Here is a 26,864-nt window from a genome sequence, read left to right on the forward strand (position 1 = left end):
ACACTCAGACATTGCACTAAAGAGACAGAAATTTTGGATAAAAACTAAGAACTATTCAACTAATTAGTAATCAAAGGAATGCATATTATTTATAAATTTAGGAAAACATTTTTCATAATTATAAAATATTTGGAGAAAAACAAATATTCTCCTTTCTGCAAGAAAGTCATTTTCATACAGTCAGTCAGACTTCGATGGAGTCAAGAGAGACATTTGGCAGCATGCACCTTACTCTTTTAAAGTGTTTATTCTTTACTTAGTACTTTTACTTCTAGGTATTTTTTTCTAAGGAACTAGCCAGAGAACTAGACAAAGATTTATGTAGTATAAATATTTTCATCACAACATTATAATAAAAAGTTGCAACTTCTAAATGCCCACTAAGAAAAAGACAAAATTTTCTGATAACTATATCTTGATGTGTTAGGAACTTATAAAAATGGTTATGAATGATTTGGAGGATTATTTACAACATAATGTAGACAAGGACAAGGGTGTGAACTTTTAGCTATAGCAATCACATATGGGGGGAAAAGTATCAAAACAGAGCAGAATGGTAAGAGTGGCTATCTCTCACTGATAATGTCCTGAGTAATTAGTCATTTGTTTGACGGTGCTTTTTTTTTTTCTCCTCCTTTTATTCAAGTGGCTTTTTATTACTGTCATATATATATATATATATATATATATATATATATATATAAAACAAGTTATAAAACCCACCAATTTTAGATTCAGACCAATATTTTGACTTTTTTTTTTAAAACTAATTTGTAAGTTGCCAAGTCTATAAGCTCGTCTCTGTAAATAATTTTTTTTGTTTTTATTAAGTAAGTGCCACACAGAAGAGCTCTGTCTGTTTTTTTCTTTTTTAATTTTTACTTCTTGCAGTGTTGGGGATTGAACTCAGGGCCTTGCACATGCTAGGCAAACACTCTACCATTAAGCTATAGCCTCAACTCACAAATATTTTTTAAGGCAAAATAAATTTTCAGCAGCCAACCAGAATGCACAAATTTAGCACTAAAGGTTGCTCCATCCCCAAGTAGTGCTGAAATTCACTCATCACTGGGAAGAGAATATGACTTAAGTTCATTTCATTCAACAAATATATCCTGCAATTTTCCTGGGTCTCTCCAGGAGACTAATTTGGCAGTTGGAAATCCTCTAAGCTTCCTCAAATATCTAGCCAGTGACCTTCTTATGCATTCTGTGAGAAGTAGGAAATTTTTATTTTTAGAGAACAGCCAACATCAGCCCAACTTAGGGAAGACTCAAAACTATTCTTTCACAAACCCAAGGGATAGGGGAATAATTTTCAGAATTGGAAAAATAAGTTTATTTTCTCCTTCATTTAAGCAATCATGCTAAATTACCCATTTCAATTTTGGGCTAATTAACCCCAAATTCTGTAAATATACAGTTCAATTACTTACTCCTAGAACAAATAAACAATGTGTTATCCTGACTTGTGTAAATGCAGGCATGTCAACAGTGTGACATAAACATAGTTAAGTGATCTATTCCTAGGATATAGGCTACTTTGTTCATGGAATGTTCAAATCTGATTGTCTGCTAGTGACATCCTGATTTATAATGTATGCTGCAAATGGTCAGAAACTTCACTTGGTTAAATGATGGTACCGAGTGGTACAGGAATACGTACACCCAAATACCTTCTATAGCCTAATGCACGATGGTGGTTGGTGGTGCGGGTCTGGGGTTGGTGGTGCAGGTCTCTTATCAATTACCTTTAAAACACAACAACCTCCCTTGCAAAAATGCCCCTAAGGAATGTACAAATTCACTCTGGAATCCCAGAACTTCTCATTGGATTTTGTTCTACAAAGCAATATTTCCATGGGAGATTAGGGGCTTCAGAGGTTTGGCTATTAACACACATATATTAAATCACTTTTATCAATTAGATCTATTGTTAGTAATCCAACATAACACATTTGTCTCCCTTGATATCTACTCACTTCTCATTGAAAAATTATAATAACTATAAGGGACAGTCCACTTACAGAATTTCGTATTGCTGCAGAAAAAAAAGAAAAGTGCAAACTTAGAAGCTGAGTCTATAGAAGAAAATTCTCAGAACAATATGTTGCCTGTTTTGAAAATACATAGAATGAATGCTATTTTGTAAGCACTATTTTTGTAAGTCAAATTGAGGGTTTTTTCTTTTTGCTAAAATACCAAGTTACACATATCATGAAAAGAATACAAAGTGGAAACCCAAAAGTTATTATTTAAAGCATTTTAATGCCAATTAATTCAAACTGCACACATAAAAATTGAAACTGATGGAAAATGTTGCAATTAAGTAACTTCTTCCCAATCCCTCCATTATCTACAAACTTATCAACAAATCCATGATCATTTGTCAAATTCACCTTTTCAATGGTAACTTTCATGCCTGTTATAACTCCCAAATGACCACTGTTTGGAAATATCTCTCCAGAAAAAACAAACAGATTCTTTATCAATGCAGGGTGGCCTCTCAGCAACCAGCTAAAATGCTCACTGGTGTCAGAAGCTTGTCACTCATTCTCTCATAAAGAGACTACGCATTGTTAAAGACAGCTAGTGGAAAGGTCTAAATTTGGTCTGACAACAATTGCAAGTGCTGTCGATGTCTGCTGGCTTAAATGCACATTACTTTTTGAATGTTTTCTTTTAAATAAGTAGCCTTGACTCACGAGTCCTGCAAAGGTTACTATTACTCTTCATAACAACCTAATGAGATAGACACCATTATTATGGACATTTTACAAATAAAGAAATTGAGGCACAGAGTAATTCAGTAACTTGCCCAAGATCCAACAGCAAATATGCACAAAGCAAGGATCTGAACTTGACATTTCTACACCAGCATCCATACCACATTGACCACTGTTTCACACATACGCACAATTTAAAAAAAACAAAACTCCATAAACTCAATAATGAATGTAAAATTTTAAGTTCTTTCCAAACTTGCTATCTACCAATATAGCTGAGTTCATTAATTGGACTGGCTTACAATTCATTGTGCTCATGCTGTGTTTGGAGAAGAAAGAGTAGTCCACTCTATGACTTACTACGCACTAAAAAATTCTCGGGTGTTGGAAAGTTTGCAACAAAGAAAAATAAAAAGGAGCTTCAACTCTTTAGGAAAATTTTATCAGGCATAAACCATACAGAGCCCGAAGGTATTTTTTTTTAAAGTAATACGTTCCTTAAAAATAGCCATATCCCAAGCTCCCTGATCTAAGTGTTGAACTAAGATTGTGTTAAGATAAGATATTAGAGTAACAGCAAGTGCTCAGAAGAGCGAAGACGTTTTCCAGGGCAGGAACAGCACTGGATTGAGAAGCTTGCTTCTCTTCCCTTTTCAGCCTCTGCTACCGCGCTGAGCAGATCAGGATGCTAATGCATCTGCGTCAGGCAGTGAGGACTCCTCATCATAAAAGTCAATCTGTTGAGAGTATGCTACATCAGAGATAGCTAAAACCATCAGAGCAAACAATGAGACTTTAAATAGGAATTACTTTCTCCCTTAAACAGGAAGAAAAACGAAACCTGCAAGGATTTGAAATAAGGACAATGCAGAAGCTTATAAAAGAAAGAGAAAAGCACTGTGTCACATTAATAACAGCTTTGCTCTTTTAACTTTTACTCATTTAGTTTCTTTTCCTTTCCAGGAATTCTATTCTCAGAGAGAAAGGCAAGGGGTAGTCAGTGGAACATTGTCCAAAATTTTTACTTCATTCCTTCTGTCCATAATTTTGATTACCTGGTTATTGATAGACAGATTTTTAATATTTATAACTTGGTTTATAGTTTACTATAACTCCCCACACCTGGCATACATAAAGAAAGCCCGTCTCCTTTTAAAGATTTAGTGTCACCTGCCTACTTCTACTGCAGCAATGACAGCTAAGGGTAAGAAATTGTGTGGAAGGCCCCACCCTGACTGAGTCAGTTGGTGGAACAGTCAAGGACAGTCAAGGACTCAACGGAACTGAACCAAGTCCATGCCCTTCCCTTCTAGGGAACACTTTAACTATCTGGTGTTCATAACAGATTACCAAATAGGGGGCTGAAATTACTTTATATTTTGAGTCCAGTCTACAAACCATTAGGTAGACTGTTGTTCTAAACTATTGTTTCAGAGCCTTGATGTTTTGTTAAAACAAAACACAATTAAGAGGCCATTTCCAGCCATAGTGAGACCCTGTCTCAAAAAACAAAACAAAGAGAAGGAGGAAACATTTCCAAATATCAAAGATTTAGAAACAAAACCCATGAAACCAATTGATGTATGCACATCATTTAAATGCAACTTTAAAAAACAGAAACAAATTTAAACTTTCTAATGACATACATATTCATTTTTTAATTGATAAGCCTGGATTTTTAAAGCTAATACTTGATTTTTTTCTTTTTTCTGTTAAAATTAATCAATTATTTCTAAAAAGTCAAAAAAACAGAACCAAAAGAATATATCAGATTCACTAAAGTCACAAAGAAAAACTTCTTAGCTACCATGTGCAGAACATTGTTGTAGGGTTTGTAGAATAATCAAAAGACAAGATATGGCCCATTTTTATTGGGGACAAATGTTACCTAAGCATTATAAATTAAATACCATGCAACAAATATACCTGCTATTTATTGAGCATCTACTGTGTGTCTGACAATAAACTAAGCTGTATACTTTAGAACTGTATGAAAAATGATTTATCCTTATTTAATAGAAGGGGACACTGGGCCACAGTGATAACCAACTTCCTCCAGGGCCACATAGATGAAGGTGTCAGTCCAGTTCAGACCCAGGAGCTGTGTGATTCCAGCACCTTTGTGTTTTCATCATCCTGGTTCCCACCAATCAAATGACAGCTCTCATTCACCCACAACTTGCCAGTGGTGGAGTAAGTCATTTTCATGGTTGTCTTGCTTGTTCTCACATAGACCAGCACACTAAGGCCTGACCAAATCTTACAGCTAATGGATACTGAAGTACCTAGACAGTGTAACTCCAAAGCTGTGCCACATGGTAGTAGGCAACTTGGTTCCAAACAAGTAGTAGACTCCATTAAAACCAGCTGACCATGTGGGTAGGGGTGTAGCTAGCTCCACAAGCTGGAGTGCTCAGAGAAGTCTTTGTAAAGGAGAAGGGGACTGTCCTGGGAAGTTGTGGATGAGCAGCTATTGGGAAGATGAAGAAGAGTGTCAGCTTTGGCTTGGGGTTGAAGCAACTTGAGGATAAATAGTAAAATGAATAGGCCTCCATGGTCCCCAGCAGAGGAACCGTTGGGAGGGTGGTGGACAACAAGCTGAGATGATGGACAACAAAAGAGACTTGAACACCAAGCAAAAGGATAACATCAACATCATCAGGTGTGGTGGTACATGCCCATAATCCCAGCACTTGGGAGGCAGAGGCAGGAAGATCATGAGTTTGAGGCCAGCCTGGGCACATGGGAAGATCCTGTCTCAAAACAAATAAAAATGACATCAAATGGGTGGGAGAGTGATCACTCATGGCAGTAACTACATTTAAACTAAAGGCTGCTCTGGACAGGTAAGCCTGAATTAGCATCCATACTTTGATCATGAAAAAGGCTCAGACATCAAGCTCATTCCAGAACCTTACTCAGAGCAGGAGCCAATGAGAAGGCTAGTGGGCAGCTCCCCAAGAGGCTGCTAGCAAAGATGGGTCTCACCTTGGAGCCCCTCCAAGTACCCTACGCCACATCCAAGACAGATTTTCTTGCATGGCAAATTGTCAACAGCTTCCATAGCGTGCCATCACTGAAATCCTAGTGACTTTGGCCAACTTTCCTCTCCAAACTGAACATGTCTGAGCAGTTAGTCCACAGAATTCAATCAGCCAGACAATGAGTTCATCTCAAAAGTTGCTTCAATATTGATTTAGTAATTAAAATACAGTGCCTTTTCAATGACCAAAAGGCATCAGAATAATGGGCTGCACTATTCAAATAGCCACTCAATACTGAGAAAAGAGGAACTGACTTAAGTTTTTACCTTTCAGAGCCGGGCTACTCTTCTCCATTTCCATGTAACCCCAGCTACCCGCCTTTCTCCCCTCCCCGAGTCACTCACCTCCCTCTTATTTTTCATTGAGCAGAGCCCACCCTGCAGTCAGGCGGTCCATCAGCACTACAGAGCATCCTACACAAAGCCGCACTTCAGGGGGTCCTGGGAGGGCACGCTGGCATTTGGGATGGACAATTACTCAGCCTGCAGAACCATCCTGAGCAAGGCAAGATGAAGAGCATCCCTGGCCCCGACCTGAGGAATACCAGTAGTGCCCACCCCTATCCCCCAGTCACCATAACAACAAAAAAAAAACTCCTGTACACATCCAAACACTCCTTGAAGGTGGCAGTACCACCCTCGGTGGAGATCAACTCAGAACCTCTAAGGAGCTGGGACATTCAGAGCTCAAAATGTCTTAACGCACATGAAAGAGATCATCCAAGAAAACCCCTATAATAAATTCTTCTCTTCTAAAGATAATAAAACTTCTTAAACAGCAATTCTCCTTCCCACCCATCAATAAGAGGACCAGGGATTGGGCAATACCATGCCGCAGCTGCTGGTACCAGCAACTTGAGATGAACTCCCCTGGGAGCATGATAAAGAATCTAAGTTCCAGGGAGGCCTGCTTCCCCCTGGAATGCTTACAGCTGCCCACGGGCTTACCCAGTAAAGGGAAGGAGGGGGTCACACCAGAAAAAAAAACAAGCCCAACACCGAAAATCCTCAAAGCATGCTTCATTCATGTGCAGGATTGCTGCTATGAAAACCAAATCCCTGAACACACCTGCTTTGTGGTGCAAACGTTACCCATCTGGATAATTAACAGAATGAAAAAAAAAAATCTCTTTAATTGTCCTCCTCCCACCCTTAACCACATCCACTCACAATAAATATAAATTGACAGTCCCTCAAATGCCACAAACATTCAAAAGAATCTGCAAGATTTTACCAAGAACACGCAGTAATGAAAACCTCTGCCAGCCAGTACCAAAGCACTGAGGCTGTATTTCTGTGCGTGTTTTCTGCACTTACCTGGATAATTCATGCAGTGCTGTCACTGAGGGTCCTGTACAGGGACTCCCCCTACACACAGAAGAAAACTAACCCGAGACCCTCCTCTCCCCACCTCCAACCTCCACTAGAGGTTAACTGGTTATTTACATCTTTAATGGCAAAAGAGCTACACTTGTAAGATGTTGAAAAGAACACTATCTACACAGAAGAAAATTTAAGATAGTCTGCCAGGTGCAGTAAATAAAGACTCAATGAATCAAACTTCTTCAGAAAAGAGTAAAATGCCTTCAACACTTAATGATTTAACATACCCTATACAAAGGCTATAAATCACCCCATTCAAGAGCTGATTTCCAATTCCAATCGCCCAAAAGGATTCCTATATGGCATCCCAATGATAGCAATATAAAATAGACTCATGAGAAAGAAATGATTGCACACATCTCCAAGAAGGCAGCTTTCCTGCTAAAAGGTTTTAAATGGTGTGACAGAACACCACAAAGGGCATTGCTAACCACATGAAACAAGAGGTTTTCTGATTCACTGGGCCCAAGTTAACCACAGTGAAACTGATGTGAATGTGTAAAACTGCAAGCATCACTATTATTTTGGTCATCTTCATAAGCAAGATTAGACCACCAGGCTAGCAAAGGAACAAAGGCTTGATATTGAAAATTATGACAATTGCAGTAGTAGGAGACACAAGTGACACCCAACTGGTACATATGGTAATTCTGTGTAGGTCGTAAGTGAGCTACTAAATACATCATCTCAACCAAGTCAGATAAGCACCTTGCTGTATTCCTTCTCCCTGATTTGTTATTTAGTTCTTAACTACCACAAGTTACAATAACAAATTCTTACATGACAAGGGCAAGAAGAGGCAGTAGAGAGGAAGAAAGAGAACAGGGGAGACAGAGGAAAGAGAGGATACAAAGGTTCACAGAGTCCAGATCCTTCATTTTAATAAGACTGAGTATCTTGCACCTAACCTTGATTTAAATTACACCTGGCACCTTGTACCGTAACCTGAAGTTGGTACAAAATGGCAACTCATCCTTGTTTAGCTCTGGCTCAAATCCAGACCAGACAGGTGTACAGTTGCTAAGTAGGTTTACAAGTCACAAACCACAGCTAAGAGCTAAATTACTTATCGATCTAAACGTATATATTTTCAGAAAGTAGAGACTAGGTGTACATAAATACCTATATGTATATGTATATGTGTATACACAATTCAACTGATGCTTTGACATGAACAAAGCAACTCTGATGACAGCTCTAACCAGTTATGTCGATGCTTATGGTGGAGTTCATTACACTGTTCTTTACATAAGCATTGAGCTTTATCAATAGTTCATTTGTTAGGAGAATAGTGAGGTACCATGCATAACTGAAACTTGACAATTTAGCTGTGAACATGCATGGCTTCTAACAAAAAGTAAGAACTGCATGGCTTGGGGTCCAGCTCAGTGGTGAAGCACTTGCCTAGCATGTGCAAGACCCTGGATTCAATCCCCAGCACTGCAAAAAAAAAAAAAGGAGGAGCTGCAAAATAAAATAAAATATTGTGTAGCAAGAGTACCAAAAGATTTCTACCAATGTATGAACATGATTTTGTGCTGTGTGTGTGTGCGTGTGCACGCGCTTGTGTGTGTTGCTGGAGATTGAATCTAGGGCCTCAAGCATGCTAGACAAGCATTCTACCACTGAGCAACACCCCCAAACCTATCATAATTTTAATTTCATACACAAAGATAAAGCTAATTTTGTTCACTTGTGAATCTACAAATTAGATCCATGGTATTTGCAAAGACTCTCATGGTAGAATGATGCTGAACTTTCTACTGTGTCTCCTCTACTAAACTGATTGTAGCACAGCAAAAAAGAACTTCAGAACATGCTTTAGCAGATTATCTGTGGCACCAGGAGTCCTTTGGCCCTGACTTGTATTGCCTGGCTCGGCATTTATAGGTCTCCAAATCACTTCCAGGCGCTATAAATGTCATCACATCGTGTTACAACGTGATTGCGTTGACTTGGAACAACTCAATGGCTTATTGACACAGAATCAACAACATAATATTGTCACCAACTGATACCCATGTGTGATGAAGTGGTGGTCAGGTTTCTGCCCATATATGGTGAATTTATGCTACCCCAGTATTAATAGTGGCTTAAATAAATTTCCAAGATAATGCAGAGATTGTCAGAATTGGGAAGAAAAAAATGGTGAGTAAATTTCCTAATATGTTGCCTAATCTGTGTTTTAAGTATCATAAGTAATTCCAGTAAAAATCTGCTGTCACTATTATTATGAAAAAGGGTAATGATTTCAGTAATAAACTATACCAGAAAGTTTATACAATAAAGACTCTACCACTGTCACATAAATAATTAAAGCCATTTGGAATTAAAGCCATAATGGAATTTTCTCCATAATACGCATTTTTTAAAAAGGCAAAGAAAATAAACCAATATTAGCAATTTGGTCGAAAACAGAGTTTTCAGTGGCCAGCTCAATTCTGGAAATTGAGTAACTGTAGTTACAGCGTGAGATAACCAAAGAATGAATCATCCGATATTCAGAATATCGGTCCTTAGGCACTGCAAGAATTAAATAAAATTTAGTAAGAACTTCAGATTTTCTTGACAAGGACTAATATTTCCCCTAATGGGAAAAAGCCTAAAAGACAAATGACTTATGATTATGGCAATAGTAATGATTTGTCCCCATCTCATTCCCAACTCTAAATTCCATGAGGACAAGAACTGTTTGTCTTATTCACCACTGAATCATAACTCTATTTTCTAAACTGAGCATTACTATAAATCTCTATCTCAGGTGATTCTTTGGAGTTTTATGTGAACTACTGTAAAATACTGTAAGTGTATTATGTCAATACCCCCCAAAAAAATTGATGGTAAATACAAACACTTTCCTAGAGTGGACCTTAAGCCATTATACTGCACGTTAAACTTGAACATGGCCATCTTTCCATAGTCATCCAAAGATTCCTGTTGACCTCAGCTCAGGCCTCAGCATAAGGTATAGAATTGAAGACACAAAGCAATCAGGATTGTAATCAACTAAAACTAAACTAAAAAGTTTTCTATTTAGAATGTTCAGACACTCTCCAGGTCCAAGGCTTAAAAGACTGCAGTTTCAAGTTCTTCCAAAGAAGACGTAAATTATACTAGTCCTCTAAACTTTCTCTTATATGCTAGAAAAATGCAAAAATTATATGTAATAATAATGCCTTTACAATACATTCAAAGAAAATTTTTTTGTTTTTGTTTTTGGAAACAGAGTCCTGTCATATAACCTAGGCTGGCCTCAAACTCATGATCCTACTGCCTCAGCCTCCCCAGTGCTGAACCACAGGTATGTGCCACCATACCAGGCTTCAAGGAAACCTTTGTCATCCTAAGTTATTGCCTTATTTTGGGTGAATGAGTATAAACCCAGACATCAGCCCCTTCAAAATGAGGAATAAACTATCCCATTGCAACTTCCCCGCTCCTGCGCTTCCATAAAGAAACAAAGAGAACTTCAATATTGTTCACTGCATGCATCAAACACACCAAACCCGACTGACCCAACAAATAGTACTGGAGTTCAGTAAACCATTGATCAGTCCACTCCTCAGGCGAGAGAAGGACAACTGTGAGCAAAGGAGCACTCTTGCCCACAACAATTCGTTCTTTTCAAGGAAGTCAATTCAACAGTTTATCTCCTTCAGAAACCAAAAGACTACGGTAAGGCTGTGCTCACTGCTTACCGTGGCCACTCAAAACATCCCTAAGTCTTCTGGGTAAAGTTACAGAAAGGGAAAAGCAACTTAAACTTAAAAGGCTCTTCTGATAGCCCAGGAATGAAGCATTAGAGTCTTATCTAGTCAAGTGATCCCACCTCGGCTTCAGTTCCCTGACAAAAATCCTTTCCTCTGTCTGCCTTGGCTCCATCATGTGGTCATAGTTTTCAGGGCTCTTGCCCCTGACCCCCTAAATCTGCTCCCAAGTTAACCTATTCACAGGATAGTCTTAGTGATTATTAAAGGCTTCCGTGGGTATCTGCACTTGCAGAAAATAGGAAGCCCACAAAGGAAGGAATATTCTAATTGTGGTGTTTTAAGAATTCTCTAATGTCCAATTACCTTCCCCACCAGCTTGACCAAAGAGCATTTAGGGCAGCAGGGTATTTTATCAGGGTTCCTGGTATCACGCATATAAGATCATCTTTGCAGAAATCTCCTCACAGTGAGACAACACTTTTCCATAAAAGCACAGACCAGTTAAAATACAGCTAATGGACTTCCAAAAAGAATTTGGTGTAATATGTTCTGATTAATCTAGGCCAAAGGAAAAGGCCCTGGAAGAATATTATAAAAGCAATGGTTCTCAAGTCCTCAAGAGAATCCACTAATGAATGTACGTGATTTATTGAAACACTGTGATTTGGGTTCTTAGTCCACCGAAACCGCTTACTGTACTATTTGTAACTCAAGAAACTCCTTCCATTGGAAACAGAAGCCTCACCAATTCCACCCAATGTAGACTCCATGTGTATATGAACACACACACACACACACACACAAGCCCAAAGGTACAAGGCTTCCAAACCAAGAAATGGACTTGATATTCAGTTGAGGTGCCCTGTAAAGAGTGCTCATTCGGCCACGTTTGTTTACCATTGCTGGATTAAGTCACGATGTGTTGGTGAATTTGCCCCATTCGTTCAGCTACTGCTGCCTATTATGAAATGCTTATTTCTCTAAGAGTAGGAGTCTGTATTTTCCTTCTTCTGTTCAGTCCAGCATGTCTAAAAGCTAACAGCTTCTTCACGGAGGGTAAAGAGGCAAAATATGAGTTACCAGATGGCTACACACTACTGACAAAGTCCTGCAAAATTACAGTAGGGCAAGAAAGGGCCAGAATAAGATTGGAAGTGTGGCTCTAGTGGTAGAGTGCCTGCTTTGTAACATGAAGCCCTGAGTTCAAACAAGAAGGAAGGGGAGGAAAAGGAAGAAGAGGAGAAGGCAGAGGAGGAAGAGAGGGGGAGGAAGAAGAAGAAGGAGGAGAAGGAGGAAGAAGAAGAAAGGAAAGAAGGAAGGAAGGAAGGATGGAGGGAGGGAGGGAGGAAGGGGGAGAGAGAGGGAAGGGGAGAAGGAGGGGAAGAAAAGGCCAGAGGAGGGAAGACAAGCCAAGTAACTGTCCAGGGCTAAGTCCCTCACATCATATTCTTGAAGGGCTCGAACCCCAGCTCCACTTCTTACTAACTCTCAGGCAGTCATGTCAATGTCTGTGCCTCATTTTCCTCTAAAAATGGTGATAGTAAGAGCTCCTAAGCATAGTGTTAATATGAGGAAAGGTAAGTTGAGATATTGCTTCTGACCTGATGCCATTTTTAAAAGGCTGAGCATGGAGGAGACACATATCTTACATCTCACAAAAGAAAGGTCCTGAGCTTTTCAAAATGTTGACAGCTAACTGTGTCACCACCATAGCAACCAGCTAATGAAGGGGATCTGAGATGAAGAAACCAGAGAACGCACAGTATTTCTAGCCTCAAAATCTCAGATTTAGGGGTACAGGAACATGATATACATCTATACTCAATTAGGTCAAAGGTTAAAAGAGATCTTAAATTCAGTATTCCTTTGTATATGCTATGTGCCTGCAATTTCCTTCCTATCTCTTGGAGTCATCGATAGTAAGTTTTATCTTTCTTCCATATAATGGAATGCTTGAAGGGAGCTCACTATTGTCTTTCCTTTTCTTCTCTTCTCCAAAAGAACCATCCCCAGTGTTCCCATCACCCTCCCATAACATTATTTCCAGTTCTGTTATCATCCTTGCTTCTTTCCTCCAAACTTGGTTCAAGTTTTCTATGTCTCCCCTAAAATGTGGTACTGGAAGCTGAATAAAAGATGTTCGATGTCACCTGGCTGTCCACGGCAGGATCGGTAGTAGCATATCACAGCATTCATTTCCCCGTTCTCTTTAGAGGAATTATAATCCAGTGCTATTCAGGTGAACAACTTACTCAGCTAAAAGGCTGCATTCCCAGATTTCACGTAAATGTGCCCATGGAACTAAGTCTTGATCAATGAGATCAATCAAACAGCAGGTTGAGTAGGACTTCTGGAAAGAACCATGACTTCCTTAGACTACAGTGTCGTTCAAGTGGTAGATGCTCAAGCCCGAGCCTCTGAGTTCAATTTCCAGAACTGCCAGAGAGAGAGAGAGAGAAAATATGAATCCTGCCCTTCTTTTCCATTCCTACTACTAGGCGTGGAGAAAGGACACGGTTGGCCATGGCAGCCATTTTGAACAATGAGGAAGCCAACAGCAGAGGATAGTGAACAGAAACACAGTTGCCTCAGACACTGATGATACCATGGAAGTACCGAACCAGCCTTATACTGCTACTTCGGTAAGAGAGAAACATGTTTTTCTTGTTCAAGCCAAATGAAATCCTCTCTGCAATGCCATCACCTCCCCTCCATGACGGAGTTCCTTCACTACGACTCATGTCTGTCTTTTAACTTTCCATTAAGCAAAGATTTCTTGAGTTCTTGCGTATGCCTGGCACTATGCCATACACACATATGCCCAGAGGAAGCAGATGTGACTCTTAGTAGCAGCGGACAAAGCAGAGATAGAACACATACATTAACTAATTATGATCTGTGGTGTGATGACAAGTGCTGCAAGAGGTTCAGGTATTGTTCAGTGGAGGTTGTTGAGGAAGGGGAGAGGAGGCCTCACAGAAGGAACAGAGCCCAGTGGCAAAGTGAACGTACATCCAAGAAAGTCACATCTTCATTCGATGTCACTGATACAGTCCTTTAGATTACAAAGATTCCCTTCTATATGAAATGTAAATATAGATACATTTATAAGATTTATGATACCCTCTAAAACTACTTCGTGCCTCCAGAGAATAAATTCAAATGTCTAGGCATTTATGGAGCACCAGATGTTTTTCCACTAAATGATAGTGTCTCCCAATCCACAAAGCCATCCTAACTTTACAAAAATGTCCTCAAACATTTCCCATATTTAAAAAAAAAATACTCGGAGGTGGTAACTTGCCAACATTCTACGAAACTGGCAGAAATGTTCCCAAGAGGTATATTCTGCTACCTAATAAACGCTCTTTAATAAACTATAAACTAATTTGGGCACAACCCAAATTAGTTTTCCTCTTCCTCTTATAATCAAATGATTTATTTTATTAATTTAAGTCCATGTTCAATAAAAGTTACAGAACTGAACTGGGCATGGTGGTTCATGTCTGGGGTCCCCGCACTCAGGAAGTTGAGGCAGAAGGATTACAAGTTTGAAGCCAACCTGGGCTACAGAACAGGTTCCAGGCCATCCTGGGCTACATAGTGAGACCCTGCTGGCAATCCTCCACCACCACCACCACCACCACTGCTGCCAAACAAATTCCCAGAATGAAGAGAGTGCAGCAGGTGGAAATAACAGAGCACTGGAGTTCAGCATGCGGGGCTCAGAACGAAAGCTCCAGCGCTGCCTCAGTGCGCTCATTAGCAAGAAGGGCGTCGCAGTCCCACCTCCACCTCTGTGGATGGTCCGAAGGAGTGAATCCTAGTGCTATGGGGACTACAGAGCAGGCATGCAGTAAGTCTCAGTAAATGACAGCTCTCTCCTGCTTCTCTGTCCAGTGCCTATCGAAGAAGACGCACCCTGGACAGGGACACTATTCACACATGAGCCAGGACAATTCTTTGAGGTGTGGCAGCCTCCTCTGTATTGCAACTGGCTTAGCATTCCTGTCCTCTGCCCTCTAAAGGCTAGTGGTGGCACTCAGACATTGTGACAACTGAAAAGTGCTCTCTATAGGAGCTAACCAACTAAGAATTAATGAACTAAGTCAGAGGAAATGTCACACACCATGCCCAGAATGTTCTAGATAAGTAGAACATGCCAAACAAGATTACAGAAAATGGCATTGAGCATTTATGAATATAATGAACACACATATACATTGAAAAAACATGTCTAATATTCCTATCAATAAAACATCCCAACCTACAAAATAATTAATGGAAATTATCAAAAAAAAAAAAGCAACAAACAAAAACCTTCTCTATGTTCCACGGTGACTCTGTACATTCTCATTAACTCCAGGTCCACAGTTTAATATGACCCTCATCACCTGTCACCCAGATATCCCAGTAAGCAACCCTCTAACTTAACTGGTTGACCTGATTTTCTCATTGTGGCAAATTCTATCTTTATGAAATGAAAATCTGGGGCTGGTGGAGTGGCTCAAGGGTAGTGCACCTGCCTAGCAAGCATGAAGGCCTGAGTTCAAACTCCAGTGCCACCAAAAAAAATAATAATAACCTTAAAAAATAAAATGAAAATCTGATCATTCTACTCCCCAGTTTGTATTTCCTCAAAGACACCAAACTTTTTGGCTTGAAAATTAAAAAATCCTCCACAGTGCACTCTGCCATCTCCACCTCCTGTGACACATCCTCCTTCAAGACAAGGTTCAGGTGGCAGATGTGTTCCATCTTCCGTGGCCCTTGACCCCCTCACACCAATTGGACTTCATCGTTCCTTTTGCTTGCTCCCAAACCGCTATCATAACACAAGTGTTTGTTTCCATGTTTCATCATCTATGTATCAGCTCCTGGCACAACAGGATCTCAGTAAATGTTTGTGTGATAAACACATCAGCGAGTATTTTAACCATAACTGTTAACCAAGTCTAGCTCGACAAAGGTAACCAAATCTTACCTATAGAACTTGTTACTGGCCTCATTAAATAATAAGTGGCTCTTCCACAAGAAAAAAAAATTCATCCTTGATTCTTACATGTCCTGCCTACAACCCCTCCCGAAGTCGAGTGCACTCCTCCCTCTGCAAGCCCTTCTCTGTAACCAGAGGACACACCTGACATCTGCTTAGACCCAAGCTTCCATCACTCTTGTCTTAGAGGTGCAGGAACATCATCTGTAACTCCACCTAAAACCAAGTTTACAGAAAGCATGTCTGGCACTGAAAAGTTGGAACTCCACCAGAGTCTGTCCCTTTAAGACATGGAAGGTGGAGGACTGGGAACAGAGAGGCAGGTCCCAAGGCCTTGTCTTCTAACATTTTCTTGTCTGATAGTTTCATCTCCTCAAAAGAGCTGTATTTCCCCCAGCAATTTCTATGGATAGAGAATGTGACAGGTGCTTTCTTTATTTCAAAAGACCACAGCATGGTGGCTGCTCTGCAGCACTGACCTAACCAAGAGCTGGTCAACTATGAATGATTTGGTACCAAGTCCCCTGGAGGGCAACACGTTCGCGGAATGTTTACCAAGTGCTGGCACTCTGCCCGTTCACAGCCCATCCTTTAAATAGTGCCAGGAACCTGGGAGGTAAAAGTCACTACCACCCTCTGTATACTCCAGGACACTGAACTCAGAGACCAGGGATGTCAAGGGGCCCAGAGGAACACCTCAGGAAAGCAGCCATGCTAAACTTCCAAGCTCCAATTCATGGGCTGTGTCCCAACACAAGAAAAGGTTTAGCTACAGGTTAAATCTGTCCAGAGCAGACCCTACTGAGACGGGACTTCTTGGGCAAGTGAAGAGAAGCCATGGGGGCATGGCCAGGGAGCTTCTAATGTAATAGAAGGGCCAAAGATTGTTTAAATTTACATCCCTGCCTTCAGCTCATTCCCACAATGTAGGCTACCTTCCAGACATTCAAGGAAGATATAGGAATTTTGTCTTTATAAAAAGGGAGTGATTTTAGCACAAGATTTTCTCAAGTATGCAAATATTTACTAATTCTTCTTTTTGACACAGTCCTAAACAACCTTATATCATCTGTTCTACAATACAAATCCTCTAAATGTTCAATGGCTTTCAGAAAATGCAATGATATATCGAAGGCTATGGATGCAATTTTGTAATGCTCTGACTCACATGTCCCTGGGGACCCAGACATAGCAAAGTTACGTAAGGCCAAGTGTGGTGGTGCACACCTATGATCCCAGGACTCGGGAGGCTGAGGCAGGAAGAACACAAGTCCCAGGCTATCTTGGACTACATAGTGAGACCCTGTCTCAAAATAAATAAATAATAATAAGCTTTTCAAGGCAAAAATAAATAAATAAGCAAACAACTAAAATCCTGTAAGCAGGGAAGAGAATTTTCCTTTGTAAAGATTCTAAAAAGTAACAACAATTTAGTTCTAAACTGGTATGGTATTTTGGAAAGGCAATCGAGCTTTACGGATGACTGTAATCAGTACATCCCAGTAGGCTGGAGGTGTGGTTCATGGGAGAGCACTTTACCTAACATATGCATGGTCCTGGGTTCAAAATTTAAAAATATAAAATGCATATCCCAATATCTTGGTAAATTTCCTCTAAATGGATTTTCTACAGTATCCATTGAAGTTTAATTAGAACCAAGCCCTATTTCATTGTATTATATCCCTTATCCAGTTTTAACTTAGGAAAAAGAAAACAAAACGTTAAAAGACTCAATATAAGAAATTTAACCTACAGTAAGTTTCTGTATTAGTGCTGTCACCGTGTACATGCTTACTTATTAAGTTTCATTCCCCTAAGTCACTCTTTCAAAATGTGCTGAGATGGAGGAGCAGGGTGTCCTCAAGCCTGACTTTTCCTTAAAGCCACATATTAAAAGTTACTCTCATGTGTTCTTCTCAAACTAAAACTGACTGAAGTATTCTCTTATAGAGTGAGGCTGGAGGGGGAGGCATGAGATTTGAAGGAGAAAATCTCTAATTTGTCATCAACAAGTAAATCAGGAAACAGCCTTTAATCTTAAAGTGCAATTTACTGATTTAGTCATTTATTTACAAAATTGATGGAAATTGTTAACAAAGAGTTAATTGATTTAAGTCACCTGATTACCACAGTTAATGAACCACGATGACTTAATCTTCTTTGAAAACATCAACTAATCATTTCCCAGGTGTCAAGGGGTAAATCGTTAAATAAAAAATAAACCTCTGTCCTCCTCTTCAAGGGCGATTTCTTGAGTGTGTTTTCTTTGCAGATTCCAATCTAGCAACAAGCAACTTTGGGGAATTTTTTTCTTGTGTAGCTGTACTAAAAGAGCTGCTATATTTTCAGGATTTTTTCCTTCTGTTGTAATAAAGGAAAGCCAGCCATGCAACCAGCTGTGTCATTTTGAATTACTTCAAAAATGAGCAAGGAACCCTTCTTGAATGAAAATGAACAAATAAAAGGCAACTGAAACTTTTCATCTGGGAAAGTGTGTTTTTAGAAAAGGAATTTAAAAAGCACTTTATTGAGAGGGAGTTACTACAAAGGTTTAGAGCAAGGGAATTTGGTGGGGACTGAACTGTTCTAATTCTAATTGTGGTGGTTACCAAACACATATATTTACTAACATTTAGAGAAATCAGTGTTGGGGTGTAGCTCAGCAGTACAGTACATGCTTAGCATGCAAGAGGCCCTGGGTTCAATTCCTAGCACCAAAACAAATTATAGAAATGTATATAAACACATCAATTGAAGCCTAGGTTTGTTTTTTAAAATAAAAGCACTTCACAAATGCCAATACTCAGCCCAACATAAAGGTGCACACCTGTAATCCCAGAACTTGGGAGACTAAAGCAGGAGAATCATGAGTTCAAAGCTAGTCTGGCCTGCATAGCAAAACTCCATATCAAAAGACCAAAAAACATACATGCATACATATATACATTCATATATACATAAATGTCAATACTCAAAGCCCCATCCTACAAGAACTGCATAATCTAATTCTCTTTTTCACAGATAGAAAAATTAAGGCCAGTCATAAGCAGTGTTAGAAAAAAAATCAGAAATACATCCACTGTGAATCTTGTTCATCCAACTCTCAATTACCAGTTCTATTGTGTCTCTTCTAGACAAACAGAGCCAGCTGTCTTTGATCTACTGATTTGTCCATGGAGCAGGAGGGCTCTGGAGGAAGCCAAAGCTCCAGGTCACTTTGACAAGTCACACTCAGACCTCTTAAAGAGTGTCTAAAGAAAACCCCATCCCTCTTCCTTCCTCTTTCTCATTCTTTCAGTCACATCCAAATGTTGAAAGCTAAATGTAGATGGCAGTGAGATTTTGTTAGCTATTCACAATCTGCAACTGTCAAAGCTGCCCTGATTCCCCTTGCAGGGGAGTGAAGGTGTTCAGTATATCATCCTTCTAAGCTCAAGTCCCTCCTGGCACCATGTTCTCTACTCTGCATGGATGGGCTTAATTATTTACAGTGAGAGGCATCAAACTTTCACTGTCTCCCATCACTGTGTTCAATTTTTAAGCCATGCATTTTGTTTTTCACTACAATCTCAGCTTCCAATGATTACTTAGCAAATTCTTTCAACACCTCACTGCACCCAATATTAGGCAAGAAGTAAATTTTCATGTCAGAAGTGACCTAGAAAAATCCACAAAATTTTTGATGCAAAAAATTCGTCATTTTAAAAAATTAGTCATTTAGCAGTTCTTTCAGGGCATGCATGTGTTTGCCTTATTCATTTGCAAATTCTGTATTTAAGGCTAACCTAAAAGAAAAACAGAATTTCCCATAAACAGTAATCATTATGACCTAAAAAAATAATAACTGCCATGTACACTACAATCCAAGAGCCACTTCTCAAATCCCCGAGGTACTGATGAAGCCCTAGGATCAGTCTTGCAACTTTTGCCTCCAGGACCAGCTCATGATCTTGTTCTAACAATCCTACTTCAATCAAGCTATGCTAGAAGGTAAAAATTCTATCTTTGAGGCCAACTTAACTGTTCACAGCAGAAACTCTCCATAAAGCCATTCTAAGAAAGGGCACAAGCAATAATAACTTTTTTCCTGGAAAAAAAAAAAAGCAGTTGGGTTCCTTTCAAGACTTACAGCTCATTTTCTGGTACCTTCTTCACCTTCTCTAGTCCTTAGCAAAACATACCAACTTTGAGTCTCTCTCTCTCTCTCTCTCTCTCTCTCTCTCTCTGGTCTAAAACTTACAATCCTCCTGCCTCAGCCTTCCTAGTGCTGGGATTACAGGCATGTACCACCATGCTTGGCTTGAGTCTCTTTCTCTTTTTAGCACGAAGCTGTTCGGGATGGGGCCTATGTTGAGGGCATCTCTATTCTTTGCAGTATCTAGGAGCACCTCTATGGGAGCACAAAAAGGTCTCCATCAACACTGAATGAATAAAAGAACTGACAAAAGTGGCACAAATATGTCCAAAAGCTGGGCTGAGAGGTACCAGCCTCTGAAATTAAGTCAGTTTATCATAATATAAGCCATTAAATGATTTGCTGACTAAGTTAAAAGAAACTCTCTTCCACTTATCCATGGCAACAACATGTAAGTATAAGGATTATGGGTTCAAATCTTGACTCCAGCACTTAGTAACTGGATGTCTTTGGGGAAATTATCCTTCCTATCTTTGCTTTGGTCCTTTGCCCATAAAATTTGTGCTGTCAATAAAGAAATAGATGAACTAATACCTGAAAAGCCATAGGACCTGCCAAGTGCACAGGATGCACTTAAAATTTTAGTCATTACTCTTGTAGCTCATTCTCCAACTTCTCTACTGACATATGCATGTAACTCAGTCATTCCCTCACCTCTAACTTTCGTGCTACCTATGGAGTCCTCAAAAGAATGGGGACTGAGATGAGAAAGACTGCCGACGGAATAAGCAACTAAGGGCCTTTTTCAGCAGTCTGAGGCCCTGTGGTTGGGCCCATTTTTCCTTCATTCATCAGGAACAAGACTTACGAATGTCCTGACTGGACATGTGACGTTCTTCCCACTTCTGTTCAGCAGTCTCCCTCAGTTGGGAAACCACTCCCCTCTTCAAAGAGGGCCTTTTGTCTCATCGAGGCTGTTTTCACTGTGTCGTGGTCTCAGACAGCTTTCTTTTGTGTTCTGTTTAAATACAGATGACAGTCCACTAACATAAGGTTAAAAACTTTGGCTTATCTTTTTATAAAAGCTACTGTATCAAATCTGTGGCAAAAACAGCAAAATGACCCATTCTGTATGTATAGGGAAATTCTCACAGGGTAACCAAGTGTCTGGGATGGAAGTTAAAAAGCAGCTCTATACACATTGGGGACCACTAGTGGTGGGGGGGAAGGGACATAGAGGAGAAAGGAGGGGGGAGTCAAATGGAGAGAAACAGCGTTGCTAAGCCACTTGCTTTCATAGAGAGCAATGTTCTTTTTTCTCCATCAGGACCTTGATGGGGCCTCCAGGGCCAGGGGGATTTAGGCCTGGCAATTCCAGGCCCATGGGGATGAGCTGAGGATGCCAAGCACTCCACCACTGAGTGGCACCCACGCATGTTTTTTATTTTATTTTCAGATAGGGTCTCACATGGAACTTGCAATCCTCCTGCCTCAGCCTCCCCAGTGCCAGGATTACTGACATGCACCACCCTGCCTGGCTCTTGAGGAGGTCCCCTCTTAACATCCATGGTGCATCTATGCATTCACTCATTCATCCTGGGGATAAACCAATGAATAAAAGAGATTAAAATCCCTGCCTCACAGAATTACATTTTAGGGAAGACAATAAGTGGATAAACAAATAATATTTAAGTAATTAAATTAATATACCTAATGTCAAATGGTGAAGAGTATAACAGAGAAAGTAAGTCTAGAAAGAATCAGAGAAGGTGACCTATGAGAAAAGACCTATAGGAGGTGAGAAAACAAGACATGACAATCAGAAACAAGCATTTGGGAAGAGAGGAAGCAAGTGCACAGGCCAGGAAAGAGGCAAAAGCCAGGATATCACTGAGCCTCAGTAAGAGAGGGGAGAAGGAAACGAGGTCCAGGAAGTGGTATACAGGCCAAATGGCTGGTCCTGTAGACTAGTACAAGTATCTAGATGCTGATCTTCAGGAGATGGGAAGAGGTGGTACACCTGGAGATGCACCACCACAGGCCCTTCAAGCTAGGACCACCTGTAGGTAAGGACATCTACCTGCAATCAGCCTCTTCAGGATCTGCCTCAGCTGGAAAAGTCAACTGCTCAAGGTCCTGTCCTTCCCAGGGCAAGCCACATCCAGTGGCTAAGCAAGGCCATTTTGGCCCAACTCAGGACAGGCAAGTCTTGCTCCAGAGCCTCTACTCTGTTGCCCACAGCCTTGTCCTAGTTCAAGTTCTTCTGCCCATCCTGCTTTTTCTCTTTGTTTTCACAGACACCCATCTTAATAAACATCTCGTACTCCCAAGGTCTGTCTCAGTGTTCATTTCTGGATGAATCAAATTGTATGTGGCAGAAACCACTGGAGCTTTTGGGCAAAGGAGTGCCATGATCTGGCTGATTTTAGAAGAGTGTTGCTATAGTTACAGTTGAGAGTAGACAGAAGGATAGAGGGTATCTGTGAGAAGCTATTTCAATAATCCAGGCAAGAAATAGCAATCACTTGGACCAGCATGGTGGAGGTGAAGATGGTGAAAAATGATTGGATTCTAGATATATTTTGAAGATTGAAACATTGGATTTTTTTCTTTCGGTATTTTGTTCTTGTAGTTTTGGTTTCGGGGAATTTTTGTTTTGTTTTGTTTTGTTTTGTTTGAGACAGTGTCACACTATGTAGCCCAGGCTGGCCTGGAACTTTGTGATCTTCTTGTCTCTGCCTCCAGAGTGCTAGGATTACAAGCATGAACCACCACACTCAGCTCAAACATTGGGATTTTCCAATGGATCAGATAATGGGGTAGAAAAGGGAGGGCTTAGAGCCTGAGCAAGGCTGGAGTGACCAATAACTGAGATAAGGAATTCCACATGGAAAGCAGAATTGGGGCATTAGTGGAGACCAGGAATTCAACTTTGGACGTGTTATGCTGGAGGTGACTATTGAACAGCCAAGTAGATACAGCAAATGAGCACTTGGATTATATTCATAAATCTGAAAGTTGTCAGCATATAGATGGTATTTAAAGCCATGAGACAGGGCGAGGTCACCAAGGAAGAAGAGAAGAAAAGACGTTAGGGAGATAGGAGCAAGTATGGGATTTTAAGGAGAGGCCAGCACAGAAGGAAGAAAACCAGGAGCATGTAGTCTCTCAGAAACCAAATCAATCGTTTCATGGAACTAGACAGGATACACTATGCCTAGTCCTGCTAATCAGTTAAGTAAGCTCAAGCTGGTCTGGGGGTGCAGTCAAGATAGACACTTGCCTAGCATATGCAAGGCTCTGAGTTTGATCTCCAACCCCACAAAAAATAAGACCAGAGCTCAGAATGAACAATTAGGTTTAACAACATGGAGCTACTGAATAACTTTAACAAAAGTAGTTATCTGTCAAGGGCAGGAGTAAAAATGAATATCATAGATTAAGGAAAAAAATGGAGAGAAGTTACAGTGGATATAGACAAACCTGTTCAAATTTGACTGCGAAGAACACAGAAAATGGGGTGGTACTAGAAGGGAACGTGGGGAAAAAGAGAGGATTTTGAAAAAGAGAGAAGAGATGATTGCTGAGAGGTACAGCAGGTGAGATCCAGACCATGAGTGAACTGATTGAATGTCAGAGCATGGGAAGTTCTTCCAGAACACAGGAGGAAAGACAGAATACGTTGACCAAAGTGTGAGCTGAATCACTCAAGCTTGTGGAATTCTCTCCTGACTGCTTCTACTTTGACATTTATAAAAGCAAAATCAGCATCTGAGAAGGCGATGTTGGAAGTTTGAAGAGAGAGAAGATGGAAGGAAACAGGAGGCTGAATGGATTAGATTGGAAGCAAGTCCTAAACTTGAGATCATTTCATGAATTTCAAGTGAGACTAGTCAGCATAGTTTTGTGTCTTTCTCCCGCCATGTTTAGCTACAGATGTGGAGGATTAGTTTTAACCAGGATTGGGCTTTTGCAGAGCACAGGAGAATAAGATAAAGGGGTCAAGCTGCTGAGGGTGTAGAAAAGGAAGTAATTTTAACAATGGGCCATAAAATATAAGCTGAGGAAGTAAATAAATGAGGGATTTGAAGGACAGAGAAGTGGTGATAGGACCAATGGACTTTAAGTCCCAGGGAGGTCAAGGACTTAGAGTTAGGATGTAGAGGAAATGAGCCATGGAGTTTTGCAATACTCCCATTCCAAACATGGAGAGAAAGCTGCTATAGAAGCCAGTGGGCTCTATCAGTGAGGCTCCAAAATGAATTCCTGACTTTGGTGACAAAGGAATAGAAGACCTCCGACAGTTGTTTACCTCTTAACATAGAAGGAAAGAGCAAAGAATACAATTAAAACACAAGTAGGAAACAAAGATTTAAGCCTTGTCATGGCCAGGAAAGGAAATGGCCAGGAACAGAGGCATCCTGGGATGTCAAAGAATAGGTAGTTTTCCTTGTAACTCCCCATCCAAATGGAAGACCAAATTTAATGCAGTGTACTTAACTGCTGCTGAAAGGAATCTGCAATGGCAAGTCAATTAATCTCTAAAGTTCCATTTACAAAACTAAAAACTAAGAGTGGTTACCAGGATCAATTGTTCCCAAATTGTCCAACCCTCAGATCTGCCTAGGAACTCTTCAAAATACAGAATCGCATACCCCTCAATTAGTAAGTGTGGGTTTTGACCTAAAAATTTGTAGACTTTGTAAAATTCTCCAGGTGATTTTTTGGATATGAGAAAAAAATTGGGGACCTGGATTATAGCTATCCACAGTCCTTAGAAATTGTAACAGTTCAAGTTATTGTGAAGAAATAATGCTTTTCAGAACATAACTGAAACCTTTTCAAAGTTGAATTCCTCCAGACATGGCAAGGAAACATATAGCTCCATTTGCCCTGGCAGCCATATTACAGCCATGTGGGAAACCAGATTGAAACCAAAGCTGCAACCAAGAGGGGAGTAGAGTCAAGGAAAATACAAAGGGAACTGGAACCCTGACAGCACCTCACCTGAACTCCAGCTGGCCTCAGATTTTTCACTGTCATGAGCCAAGAAATAACCTTATTGTTTGAGCCAGTTTGAGTTGGGTTTTCTATTTCTTGAAACAAAAAGTATCCTCTACCTACACCCTTCCCCACATCAAAATTAAACCATTGTGGAAGTGCATTCTAGCACTTTTCTCCTTCCCCTAGTGAGGTTAAAATGTGGGTAAGATTGGCGTATTTCAGATAAAATATTTCCTTTTTTTTTTTTTTTTTTTGAGAAAGAGTCTTACTATGTAATCCAGCCTGGTACTGAACTCATGATCTTCTTGAGAAAGAGTCTTACTATGTAATCCAGCCTGGTACTGAACTCATGATCTTCTTGAATGTTGAGACTATAAGTGTATACCACCATGCCTGGCATAAAATATTTCCATTCTTAAACAGAATGTAAGTATTTCCCTGAGAAGTAAATTATTATAATTTTACAAAAAGTGTCTCCTTGCTAATGAGATAAAAAGCAAAGAATTGGACCTGAAGTCACATGCAAATCTCTAACAGTCTAAGATGGAATGCTTTTATATAGAAATCCAAGAAATTCTAGCATAACAAAATTATAGCTACCCTCCTCTTCCTCCTTCTCAGGTTTCCTAAACACCTATTAAGCCTTCAAAAGTAGATATGTTGTCACTAAATGTGAATCAGTAAATAAATGAATAAAGGCTTCTTTTTGGAGAATGATGGAGGGGTGAATTCAACTATGATATGTTGTAAGAACTTCTGTAAATGCCACAATGTATCTCACTACAACAATAATATAATTTTTAAAAAAGGCTACTTTTCAAAGTTAGGAGGAAGTTTCATGTGCTATTGGTGGGCAGCACATAAACTTAAAAGAGACCATTGGGTATTGCTTACAAACTTGGACCTCAAGATCTGCACAATAAACAAGCCATCGTATCCATGGTAACAGTGGCTTAACTTTTCAAGGCACAGAATGGTAACTACATTTCCTCCTTTCATTCATTTCTCACTGTTTCCTATAACCCTGGGGTCGGGCATGACCTGAGGGGTAATGACCAAAAGTATTACGATTTCAGCATGAAACTTCAGATTGTCTAATCTGTCATTTTCTAAGAGAAGAGACAAATTTCTTTCATTGTGTTTCAGTGCTATCCTAAATCAGAAGTGACCAAATATAAAAGGCAACCATCTTTAGGAATAATAATGCACCTGTTTGTAGAATCAAGATTTAAATTAAAGACCAACAAAGTAGCCATCAGCATAGACTGCATTTATTTGGCATACCTGAATTAATTCTATGAGGAATGAAAGAAACCTGTTCTAGCGTTTATGGAAGAAGTCCTTGAATTAAGTCCTAGACAGGCACCAAGGTGTCTCCATAAAGCCTCTTAAACTGCTTCCTGCCTCATAGCCAGGGTGCTTACAGAAGGGATAAAGTCTTGGGAACATAAACAAGGCAGTGAAATAAGATGGAAAAGAAGCAAGGGTCTAGGAGTCACAGAAAAATGAAATCCTGCAATGGATTCAAGAATGCTCAGCTCATTTTCCAGAACTTTCCATCCATCCCAAAGATCTGCTTCAAATAAGAAAAGTATAGGCTCCAAATAAATCTTCTAGAAGTACTTTTTCTCTTCTTCTTCTAAACTGAAAAGTTGCAAAATGATACCATCAACACAGAGCACCATGTCACTTAACGTTTGTTTCTAGAATTTTCCTGCCCTCATTCATTCAGTTATTCCATGACTGCCAGACCTTGAGAAATTTCCCACTTCCTCTCATAATTCTGAATTGTCAAGAAATTATTTGCAAACCATTTGCGTGGACCCCTATGGAACATATGAGGCACCAAAGAAATGCTCTTGACATT

At 39.9% G+C, this 26,864-nt stretch overlaps 1 protein-coding gene across 2 annotated transcripts in view; it reads right to left on the minus strand.

Moving 5' to 3' along the window:
- Lrp2 (LDL receptor related protein 2) overlaps positions 1–26,864 on the minus strand; it is a 177,899-nt gene that overhangs the window by 145,509 nt on the left and 5,526 nt on the right. The window lies entirely within an intron of this gene.

This window comes from Castor canadensis, chromosome 4, assembly GCF_047511655.1.
Source record: "Castor canadensis chromosome 4, mCasCan1.hap1v2, whole genome shotgun sequence".
NCBI classification, from domain to species: Eukaryota; Metazoa; Chordata; class Mammalia; order Rodentia; family Castoridae; genus Castor; species Castor canadensis.